The sequence below is a fragment of the Tinamus guttatus genome, unplaced genomic scaffold (genome assembly GCF_059628265.1).
Source record: "Tinamus guttatus ecotype Peru unplaced genomic scaffold, ASM5962826v1 Tinamus_guttatus_pri_ptg000618c, whole genome shotgun sequence".
In the NCBI taxonomy this organism is placed as follows: Eukaryota; Metazoa; Chordata; class Aves; order Tinamiformes; family Tinamidae; genus Tinamus; species Tinamus guttatus.
The window spans coordinates 1,211,696-1,223,556 of NW_028289152.1; the positions used below are offsets into that span (position 1 = coordinate 1,211,696).

The 11,861-nt window shown below is 50.1% G+C and overlaps 1 pseudogene; it reads left to right on the forward strand.

Moving 5' to 3' along the window:
• Positions 1-4,193: 4,193 nt before the first annotated feature.
• Positions 4,194-8,955, forward strand: LOC148592350 (coiled-coil domain-containing protein 81-like; annotated as a pseudogene).
• The last annotated feature ends 2,906 nt before the right edge of the window (positions 8,956-11,861 follow it).

An 11,861-nucleotide genomic window follows, 5' to 3' on the forward strand; every position in this document is an offset into this window, starting at 1 on the left:
TGTAGGTAAGTTCGAGGGCATAGATGCTATCCAAAAGGACCTTGACAGGCTGGAGGAATGGGCCAACAGAATCCATATGAGTTCAAACAGGGACAAATGCAAACTCCTGCCCTTGGAAGGAACAGCCCCCTGCTGTGATCCAGGCTATGGATACCTGGCTGGGAGCAGCTCTGTGGGGAAGGCTCAGTGGAAGATCCAGATGGACCTGAAGCGAACATGTGCCCTGGCAACAGTGCCATGTGCCCTGGCACAGGTGTGTCCTGGCAACAAGGATGGCCAAGGGATCATCCCACTCTGTCTGCACTCATTAGACTACATATGCAATTCTACCTCCAGTTTTGGCACCCTCAGTCCAGGGAAGACGTGGATAAACAGGAGGGAGTTCATTGAATATTCACCAAAGTGTTCAGGAATTTTGAGCCCGGGGAAGAGAGGTGGAGGAAATGGGACTCATTCAGTGTGGAGAAAGGAAGATTCTGGTGAATCTCAGAGCAGCCTTTCAATACCAATAGGGACATTTTTGAGAAGACAAAGTAAGGCTCTTCACAGTGGTGTATGGTGGGAGGAGGAATGGCAATGGACATAAACTGAAACAAGAAAGCTCTCAAGAGGCAGTCCAGAGAGGCTGTGTGGTTTTCATCCTTCATAGATAGGACTTGATGAAACTCTTGAGCAATTTCTCCCTGTCTTTGAGCAGGAACACTTGGATCTCCTTCCTGCCTTTGACCCATCACTGCAACATTCCAGCATAAGCTTTGTTCAGTCCCACAATACCTATAAAATGTCCTCAACAAATTCTACACAGTCTCACATATCTGTTTTAATATCCCACAAGGAATTTGCTCTTTCCCAGGAAACCTCAGATAATTTTCTCTCCTTGTGACTGGTTGCACAGTAGTACTTGTCCCTCTGCAGAGAGGCAGTAGAAATAGTAATAAACTCAATGCCCATCAATCAGTGATCCAAGAGCTCTGGTCTCTGTTACCCAAATGCTGAAGGACTGGGTTGTTGTTATGCATTTTATTCAGGGTTACTACGCATTTTACTCATGCTAACCAGGAGCCTTCTGGAATTCAGCCACGGAAAGGGCTCCAGAGTCCTTCACCTGGGGTGGAGGAAACCCAAAGGCCCCCTGCAAAAGGTAGATTTGGGGCCGATTGGTGAAAGAAGAGTTTTCTAAAAGATGACCTGGGGCTCTTGGGGAAGAAGCAGGAGTCAGCCATGTGCACCAGTGGCACACGCCATCCACCAAGATGGGACTCGCATACTGCAGGCAGATAAAGGGGTTGAGATGTGTGAGGAAGCTGTTCCCTAAGCTGCTAAGTCCACCCCTGCCCTGGGAAGGAAGCCTGGGATGGGAAGTCTGATCCCCCTTGTCCTGATGTTGCCATTTAGTAATTTTCATGAATTAATTTTCACTCATGACTTGCAAGAAAACTATGTTGTTCTGGAACAAGAATCAAAAGAAGGATTTGTTTATGCATTTTCAATAAAAAAATATGAAGTTGTCATTCTGTCTGAAAGACTTCTTTACTACTTGATCACTCCCTCCCAGTAGTGCAGAAAAGAGCAGTCTCCTGGTGCCCTGTGAGACTGGATCGGGACCAGGGCCAAACCACAGAGCACTGTCCCTTCGACATCTCTGCAGTTGTTGGGGCAGGAGGAGACTCTCACTGTACGTGCTGCTCCCATGCTCTTGCCCTCCCAGGGGGAGTGTGGATGGAGAGGAGCAAAGCCCTTCCCTGAGCCATGTCTGCCCCTGCATGCAGCACTTGTGTATGCGTCACAGCTGTCCCTGATGCCAGCAGCAGGAGTGAGTGGGGTGAGGAAGTGCCCCTTCTCTGGGTGATGTCCCCACAGTTCTAATTGCCCCCAGGCTGTGTGGTAGAGGGGCCATGGAGAGCAGGAAGAGCTGATCCTGGTCAGGGAGGTGACCACAGCCCCTCCCTGGGCACCAGGCATTCCCCCTGCACTGTACTGCCCACCAGCAGCCAGCAGTGGACCGAGGGCAGCATCCCCTTCCTTGGGGCTGGGGCATGGCTCGGCTCAGGGATGTTCCCATTCCCGCAGCACAGGCGTCTCTCCTGATGCCAGAGCTGTGCAGGAGAGCCCCAGGCAGGACTCTGTGCCACCGTGGGAGACTCAGTTTGCCTGTGAAATGAAAGGTTAGTGATTCAAGCCCAGTCATGGATCGTGAACCCTTGGTAGGATGCCTGGGAAAGGGACCTTCTGCCTGGCACCCTGGCTTTTGCTCATGCTCAGCAGGAAGTAGTGGAGAAAAAAAAACTATGGTAGGCCTATGGCCCTGAAACAGGCTGAAGGAAAGGACCTGTGAATTGCTCAGGGAAGGACCTGTCTCCTGAACCAGGGCTCCTGTGAATGGAACTATCATCCCGGGTGGGGCTGGTACCACTGATAGTCCCCTTCACACCTGGGTGTGCAGAGATAGGTCCTGCCAAGGGGTGTAAATTATGGCATAAACTCCAAGGCCTAATGTCAATGAGAGCAGTCCTGCTTTTGGGTACATCTTGGGGATGTGTGGGAGCACAGGCAAATGGAGGCAGTCCAGGAGGGATCCTGGCAGTGATTTAGCAAACATGCAGGGCTGTCTATGAGAGGAGTGGGACAAGGGAGCCCAAGAGGCAGCGGCTGAACCAGAGAGTGCAGATAGGTTGTCTGCAGGTTGAGGGGTTGAGGGGAAATACAAGGCAGCTTTGCACTAGGATGATGGGCAAAGCCGAGGGTTTGTAAGGATCTATGAGGAACTGAGGCAAACCCACAGATGTTCATTTCCAAGCAATTGAGCTCCATATTTGCAATAGGAGCTTCTCAGGTGCACTCCCTCCATGACTGGAGAGGAAAAAGGGCAGCAGCAGAGACTGAAGGACTCCCTGGTTGCACGTTATACTAACTTGCAGAGTTTCTGTCATGAAAGAGCTATTGCAGCTCTTGCCCATCCTGCAGGGACCAGTGGGAGATCGGAGCCCCTCAGGGCTGCAGACAGAGGCTCAGCAGGGGGGAACAAGGGCACCTGCAGTGGCACCAGATGTCCATGACCCTCTGATGGCATTCCACTCCAATTCACTTTCCTTAAAACAGATCACACACAAAGTCTCCTCCAAAGACCAGTAATTCAAAAGATACACCACCACCAAGAAAAGAACTAAACATAATGAAGGAGGGCTATAAAATGGTAGATATTGAAAAGGGTTCACTAAACATCTTTTTCTTTGCAATTTTGATGTACAGTATTTTTTCATATTCAGATCCACACCAATAGAAAAGGTATTTTTAGGTCCTGCACAGAGTATAGAGGCCCAAACCAGCTGGGACAGTAATTGCTCCCTCTTTGCTCAGAGCCATTCCTGCTAGGAGATGCTGAGTTCTCTTGCCTGCTCTCTCTTGCCCTGCTCAGTTCCCCTCTACTCCAGACACCAGGATGCTGCAGTGATGAGGTCCAAAAGGCGTCTGCAGGTTGGCTGTGGATGAACAGAGGTTCCTGCAGGTTTTGTGGCCGAGGAACTGTCAAGGGAAGGAGCCGTTAGTGGGAGCAGCGAGAAGAGTGTTGTGGTGGCTGCCAAGGAGCAGCTGGATGATTTGGTGGGCTCAGTGGTTAGCGCTCCCTCCCGCGGTGGCAGCAGCCACGTGCACTATGCGGCTGTGGGGTGAGTGTGGCGTGAAGCTCGTTGCCCTCCCTGAGAGCCAGGTTTTGTGTGCGCAGCTGTGGCCATGTGAGCGCAGTCACAGTTCCCAGCGAGGCCAAGACCCACGGTGGGAGGAGGATTCATTCTTGTTTCACAGTCTGTGTAGCTCAAGGGCAGCCCCTGAGCGCCCCATGCAGTCCCTGCCCACTGCAGGGCCAGCCCTGGCTTGGCCCGCGGTGATGAGGGTCAGACCCCTCTGTGACACGGGCTGTGCTCACAGGGGACATCCCGTGTCACAGGCACAGCAGTCAGAGCGCACGCTCCGACCTTTCCTCACACGTCGCGACGAGCCTGGGAGAGCCCACGCGCTGGGACTGCTCTCGGCTCTGCTCTGCTGCGAGGAGCCCACGACCCTGAGCGGGAACCAGCGAGGGGCGGCCAGAGTAGCACAGGGCTGAGGTGACGTGTACAGGAGGAGCAGGAGAGGAGCTGTTTCCTCATCACCTCCTGTTTGCTCTTCATCCAGAGCAAATGAGCAAAGAAACTAGGATGGAGCTCTGGGACTCTGGCCTTGGCAGGTCTCATGGGCACCGATTACCAGTGCTGCCAGCAAACGGTAAGGCCTCTGGTAGGTCTATCTCGGGAAGTCTCACAGAGATCATGAACTGTGAACATGGCTGTGGAAAGCCTGGGGCTGGAGGAGCGTGGCTGGGGCTGGAACTGCTGCCAGAGCCCAGGCTCATGGTCCCCTCTGCCTCACTTGGCAGTGTGGCTGTCAGGACTCCTGGCTCCCAACCCTCATGCTATCCCCACTGTCCTGGGACACCCCACTCAGAAGTCCCTGCCACAGGGGTCTACCTGTGAGAAGGAGAAGGCCTACCTGAGCTGCCAGGGCTGCCCATTAATGCCATCTCAACCTCAGCTGCTGAGACCCTCTCACGGTTGGGCTCAGTTTGCTCATTGAGTACGACTGCAGGTGTCACCTCCTTGGTTAACCATGTGCTGCACATCTGTGAGCGGGGCCACACAGAGCCTGATGTATCTTCCACTTCTTTTCCAGAGACCCTTACTATCTGGGAAGGAGTCTCCAACTACATTCTAGAGCAGCTAATGCTGAATAAGGTGGGTCTGCCATCCTACATCTCCCCAGAAGCCCTTCTTCTGCACTGGAGGTATTTGAGGGATGAGTTCTCTACGTTTCCTTGCATTTTTTGAGAGCATGAAGAAGAGGGGGAATGAAAACACCTGAGGTGCTCTTCTAAAGACATTCTCCAAGGGTTCTCCAAGGCTTTCCCCACTCCTCCATTCATCCCCTTTGCACAGCAGGATTGAGCAGGACACCAAGCTCCATCTTCATGCAACTGACCAGTTAGAAGCCTCTTCACCTGGCACTCGAGTAATGCTTTTCTTCCTTCCTCTTTGCAGGGAGTCAGAGTTATTCGGCTTGGCACCTTTTGTGTGGTGACAGAGCAAGTTGCTGTTAGGAAATACGGCCTTGTGACTGTTCACAGACCCGTGTTCCATCTTTCAAAGAGTATTGCGGAGGTTCACGGCCTCACCTATGATAAGGCCTATGCTCCTGGTAAGAAGACATGCTAAAACTTTGGCCTCCACTTCTCTGGGACATCTTTGGGTTGGGCATTAGCCCTGTCTAGCAGTAACTGTTAAAGCTCCAGACTTCTGTCACCACGTTATAAAAACAATTTCAATTTGTAGATCTCAGGACCTCATCATGGCAATTACCATTGTATTCCCTCTCTCCCTGTATTGATTTCACAGCAGGCTACAGCTGCAATTCTGTAAAGGCAAATATTGGCATTCATGATGGCGTTTTCCTACTCCTTCCACCTTGAAGTTGGTCACAGTCAGCTGTAAGAGCCCTGAAATGGAGACTGGGATCCTAGTGCATGTGAAAACCCATCAGAGGCAGGTTTTGCTGTGATTGCTAGTCATCCTTGTGAACACTACAGCTGTTTTGTGCACTTCAGAGGGTGCTGGATGGATTGGAGGATTAAGAGGAGTGTAGTGCATTCTTTTTTTTTTTTTCTTTCTTTCCCTTCTTTCTTTCATTTATGTAACATGGCTCTGTGAAATCTTTCCCAGTGTGGAATGGGCTGAGCTTGCCCCAAGTTCTTTGACCTGGCACCCACGAAAGAAACTCACCATTTCCTCCTCTCCTTGTCCTGCCGTCGAGGCTCACATTCGTAGAAGATGGTTGTGGCCTTTTCTTTCAAACACTGTAGGGAAGAAAGCATTGCTATCCACTTGGCACATCTGCTTGCAGTGCTTTGAACATCTTCCCACATGATTTGTCCCAGAAGGTCGAGAAAGGGAGTTCTGTAAGAGCTGCTTGCTTGAAGACCACAAAGCTGTTGATGCTGTGTTTTTGTGTGTTCTACTAGTGCCTTTTTCCTCTTGGTCTGCTTCCTAGGTCATAAGCTTTGTGAGCCCCTGAAATGTGCTCGCATAGCCGAGGACATCTCTCTTCCCCGCAAAACAGTGGAGGCTGGCATAGAGAAGACCCTGCGTCTTTTCCGCCGCTGCCTCGAGAGCGGGAGAAATGTTGTCTTTGTGTTGAAGAACATTGGCATGCTTATAATTGAAGGGGCAGATGTGAAAATGAGATTTTACAAAGAATTCCTGAAAAGACTTAACGGGACTGACCAGATGCTCATGGCTCTTCTTGCGGTAAGTTCTCCAATTCTCCGGTGCTCCCTGTCATCTTTTTGAATTCCCAAGGGAATGCAATTCTACTAGCCTGCCATGACCTGTTGAAGGACATGGACAGTCCTGGCTGAGAGAAATGCCAGCTACCCAGACAGTTTGTCTTGGGCATTCAGAGGACTTGGCAATGAAGTTGAACCTGTGCAGAAGTGTACTGGGTCCACTCAAAGATTCATATAATCCTGGAGACAGTTTCCACATTCTCAGCAAAGAAGGCCAAGACAAGAAGAGGCCTTGTGTGTTTTTTTCCCCACTAGACTTCCCTCCTTGCAAAAAGCCATGCTTTCATGCCCCTTTTTGTGAGGATGGCCTCAGAAGCCATGTTACCCCCAGAACATGTCTGGCATGGTAAGGCAGCAAGTTCAGCCCTTTCCCTTAAGGTTCTGAAAATTCTTTTTATGAGTCCCTTTGGAAGCTCAGCCTGATCTCCTTATGGATACAATTGCCTAGGCCAGTGGGAATGTCACACAACTCTGTCAACTGTCTATTGACCTCATTTCTCTCTCTTTGAAGCATTAGGTCCAGACAGCAGGGAAAACAGTGCGGTCCAGCTGCTGAAATGCCTTCTCATGTGCTTGCCTCCCTTGATTTCTGCATTAGAAGAGACCTGAGCTAACCGCGTCTCTGAATCCTGAGCCTTGTAAAAGGCATGACCATGTTCCTCCCCTTTCTCCTTTATTTCTCTCCAGTTGTTACGGTGCATAACTGGAGGGACTGCTGATGGGAATAGAATAATTGAATGTTTCAGAGGCAGCTCTTTCTCTAAGCAGTAGAAGAGTTTTTTCCCCTGGGAACACTTAGATAATTCTCTTGGCATCATGTCCCATGTGTTTCTCTCCTTTGCAGATGCCGGAGATGAGGAATTTGGTGCTCTCAGGCACCGAAACTGCTCTTTCCCAGACTCACTCTCGTCATGTCATTGTCTTTCCTGAGTGAGTATGTTTCCTTCTTGGAAAGGAACCTGGCCAAGCAAGTAGCTGCTCATCGCATGTTTTGCAACCTTGTGTTGCCAGTCCTTGTGAACGTTGCTCAGAAAGCCATTTATGAGCAACCCTTTGAAATGCACATCAAAATACAGGTCCCTCTTAGTTGCTGCTTTGGGACATTTTTATTTCTTTTGAGAGATCTGTAGGAATGAAATGCATCCTGATCATATTGTCTTGGGCCTTTTTTTTTTTTTTTTTTTTAATGTGGAGACCTATGTAGGCCAAAGTGAACACTGTGGCTAGTGGGATTTTGGAGAGCTTTCTCCTGGCTCCCATGGTGCTCAGTGTTTGGTTCTATTATGTGTGTGGGAGATGCAGGTTCGTCAGAAAGGACGATGAAAGGATTCTGGAAAGCTTAAGGGGACTAAAGTGTTCTGCCTGAACATGAGCAGGAACAGGAGATGGGTGATGATCCCAAAAGCACACAGGGGATTTGGGTTGAAATTGCTTTGGCAGTTTCACAGGAAGCACAGGGAAGAGTCAGAGGAGAAAGGTCATGTCCCTCCAGGCACTGGAGGTCTTCATGATGCCTCTCACCTTGCTGAGACACTCCTCCAGCATCTGGCCTCTTCTGCCTATTGCACTTTGAAAAAAGAGGGACTCCCCAGCACCTCCCAAATGCCCCTGTGTCTCTAATATTGACAGAGGTTGCAAAAGTGCTCCCGCTTTAGACTGCCTCCTTTTCTGCTTTCCAGGTACAAGGTGGAGAGTAGAGATCAAAAACTACCTAGGCCACCTGTAAAGCCCAAGCAGGAGGAGGAGAGGAGAGGAGAGGCCAGCACTGTCCAGGAAGGTAATGGAGCTGCTGCTTCTTGGTGGAGGCTTGTGCCTTCTCCTTCTGTGCTCCTGGGTAGGCCATCGGAACCCAAGTGACAGTGTGATGGCTCAGGTAGCATGAGGCGCTAGATGTGACGCTGCTCCCCCAGTAGGGCAAATCTCAAGTGAATCCTGAGGGAACAAGGCCTCAGCGCAGCGCAACACTCCCAACTGTACTAATATCTCCAAGTTCAACTTTCCTCCATTTCCATGTCCTGGTCTCCTCAACACGCCTCATAAACACCCTGAAAACAACTCATTGGTTTTGATTGTGTCAAAAGAGGACCTCTAGGCATGTGAGATCAGTAGGCAGATCCAAAGATCTGCTCTCTTGCCTTAAATTACTGCCCTCAGAGAGACTCTGTTAGGCCACCCATACATCCCAGCGAGTCTCCTCTTTCCTTTTTACACTTCTCCTTTCTCTGAATAGGAAAGAGAGTGAGAAAAGCACTACCTCAAGAAAGGATGTTGTAAATTACGAACAATAAGTGAGAGAAAAGGCAGTGTCCAGAATGGCCAAAGCCCACCCAGGAAATGAGGCTTCAAAGGAATCAGTCTGACACCCCTCAGTTTGACCTCGGGCTGACAAGAGCTGCATAACCTTCCCTTTCAAGAGCCCTCTGCAATGCTGTCCTGGATGGTTTTCTTGTCTTCTGCCTACAGGAAATCTTCCTGCTAATCGTCTCCTCTCCAGAAAAAGCATCCCAGAGCCCACACTTGCTGCTCAGAATATACAGAAAGAGCAGAGGAAGAAATCTGAAAGAAAAGAAACTCATGGCAGGTGAGACACTTGCCACCCTCTCCTTCTTGGACTCCGGCTCTCCAGGAACAGTCATTTTCCATTTCCTAACAAACAGTAGTTGGGACTATCAGGCAGTATTCCATATATTTGCCACGTCTCTTGGAGGCTGCCTTTGTAAAGAACCGTGCTTTGCTCATGTTGCATCAAGAGAGAGCTGGTACTCGGGCATAAGTATCATTCCTGTGGGCACTTCTTGCAGCTCTGGGCATTAGAGCTGGGAGTGATCTCGCTCTCTCTTCATGTGAAAACAGTCAGTTGAGCCCACATCATTCATGGCAACAGCCAAGACAACTGCCTTGTGCTGCAGAACTTTCTAAGGGCAGGACAGACACCAAAATTCCCCTGTGCTCACAGCACCTCTCCATAATATCTCTTTTCAGGAAACTTCCAGCCATCCACAAGAGATCCTCACGGAAGGTGAAGAAATCCAGGAGGAAGGGCAGTGTACCCATGCCCCCAGTGGAGAAACTGGTGAGAAGAATAGTGAGGTGGCCAGGAGAGGTATGTGCTACTGCCTGAGAATCTCCTTATGCGGTATGGATTCATGGGAAAGCACAGGTCTGTGAACAGGGAGTGAGAGAGATCTCCTCCTGAGATCATTGGCCATTGACTGTCATCATGGATTTGCTTGAAAAACTCATGCTCTGATTTTGCAATGCATTTGTCACTACTGCATTCTCAGGAAAGACATGAGAAGGCCCTCCTTGGTTCAAGTGGAATGGTACCTGCTAGGCCTCTCAGGAATAGGGGATGCACAATTCTGGTTTAGCTCAGCTCATCAATTAGATCAAAAAGACAATCTGCAGATGTGCTGACCTATTAGGATTAGCTTAGGGGCATAAGAGAGCTGGCAAGAAGGCTCAAGTGAAAGGGCAGAGTAGAAGGTGGGAAATGATTTCCAGGCCCTGGAGAAGAACAGACGTTAATCATAATCTTTGTTGTTTCTTTTCTATGGTCCCACAGGTGGAATATCACTTCAAAATAATGGGAGAAGGACCTCTTATCTTTCCTCCAATATAAACGCCTGGGATGATTTCCCTTTCCTTTTTATTTTGCTGAAGAGACAAGGAAGTCAACTGGGAGAGACCAAGAGAGAAGAATACTTTTGGGAAACCAATTGGAATAAACACCAGTATTTCCTGAGATGTTTTCCAGAAGCCCCTGTAAGATCTTAGGAACCAGGAGGAATTGGGCTTGTGGCTCATGTGAAGTCCTGGTATTTTTAAAGGCCCGTGATTTGCCTGTCTGGTCCTGGGGAAGCTCAAATGAGGCCAAGAAGCCTGATGCTGAGAGGAAAATCTCTAGGGGAGTGTTTTGGGTCATTTGATCTGATGTGCAAAACCCCCAAACCTCCCAGGAGGGTTTCATTGCACACAGGCTTGTCTTGATCCTGCCCTGTTTTCTTTCCAAAACCTCTCACCCATCAGGCTGCTGTGGCCAGCCCAGCTGCAGAAACTTGCAGGCCCCGTTCCTGCACAGAGGGAGAAACCCTGCTCCTGCAGCCCCACAAGCCCCTTTGGTCCTCTGGGCAGCTCCTGCTGAACCCCTCTCTCCCATCAGGGGCTCTGCTATGGCTGCAAGCCAGGAATTTCTGCTCTCAGGCTCCCTACAGCCAACAAGAATAGCCCAAGGATCTTCAGTCCAAGGACAAAGCACAGACACGACAGAGAGGACTGTGCTCTGCTCCAGTGTTGTGGGCACATGAAGGACTCACCCTGGCACAGGGGTCTCTGGCAGAACTGTCTGCACATGAGGCACATGTTTGAACTGATCCCATATCCCCACAGCCACTGCAGTGGAGACTCAGAGGCCCTCCTGCATTGCCCCATAGGTCTATACGTTCCCTTCTCTCCATTCAGTAATGAGAGGAACAGACACAACGACCGGGCAGTGACACACACTATTGCAGCTTCTGTGCTTCCCAGTAGCAAAGGGAATGGAACAACTCAGCTCAGCTCAGTTCAGGTTCAGCAGGAGACCTGCATCTTCCGTGCTGCTCTCCAGCTTTTCTGGCCATACCACATGCTCCAGAAAGGGTGTCCCATAGCAGCATATATGTCCCAGCCACCAGCAGATGTGCTGTCTCAGAGACAGTTCCCCAGGGATGGACCTCCAGAGAAGTCTGGCTTTTGTTGTGACTGAGCTGAGTGAGAGGAGTGGGCAGAGAAAGGGGCTGCTCACCTAAGGAAGGTGATTTTCTTGCCACCTTTGAGGTGGCAAGCTTGAAAAAGCTTGACTGTAGGAACAGGGACTGCAAGGCTAGAACTGCTCCAAAACAGCCCTTCCAGGTTGGTCTTGAGCTGGTAACAGGAGCATCTTTGATGAGGATGAGGTTTGGGCCCCGAAGCAGAAGTCATTAGCAGTGCACTGTTGTAGCCTCCTGCCTGCCTCGTTGCCATGCTGCTGTTGTCAGGTGGAATTTTCAGATTTGCACTGAGGCAATCAAGCTATGGGAGGTGCTTCTGGCCTCCTCCTTTTGCTTTCGAACATCAGGGCTGACCTGCAGGGAGATGTCTGACACTGGTGTGTCCTGTGTTCTTGTAGGCAGCACAAAATTAAGCTGCCCTGCATGCTTGCCTCTGGTGTGGGGACAGAAATTTTCCCCTTTCCCTCTCATTTCCCGTTTCAATTGCTGGGAGTTAAAAAGAGCCTTCCCTGTGATCAGGGGAGATGCAGGGATGTTCCCAGCACATCAAGGGTGTGCGGAAAATCTCGCTGTCAAGAACTGAATGTCCAAAAAGGAGACAGAGGAGTCCTAAAACTTTATTTGAATAAAGGGAGAGTCCACCCGGCATATCCCTGTGGGGTCTCTCCAATTGCTGGGGGACGCAGCCCCCCTTTTATCCTAATTTCCAGACCGAGGGACGCCCTCTCCCTTTCCCCATTGGC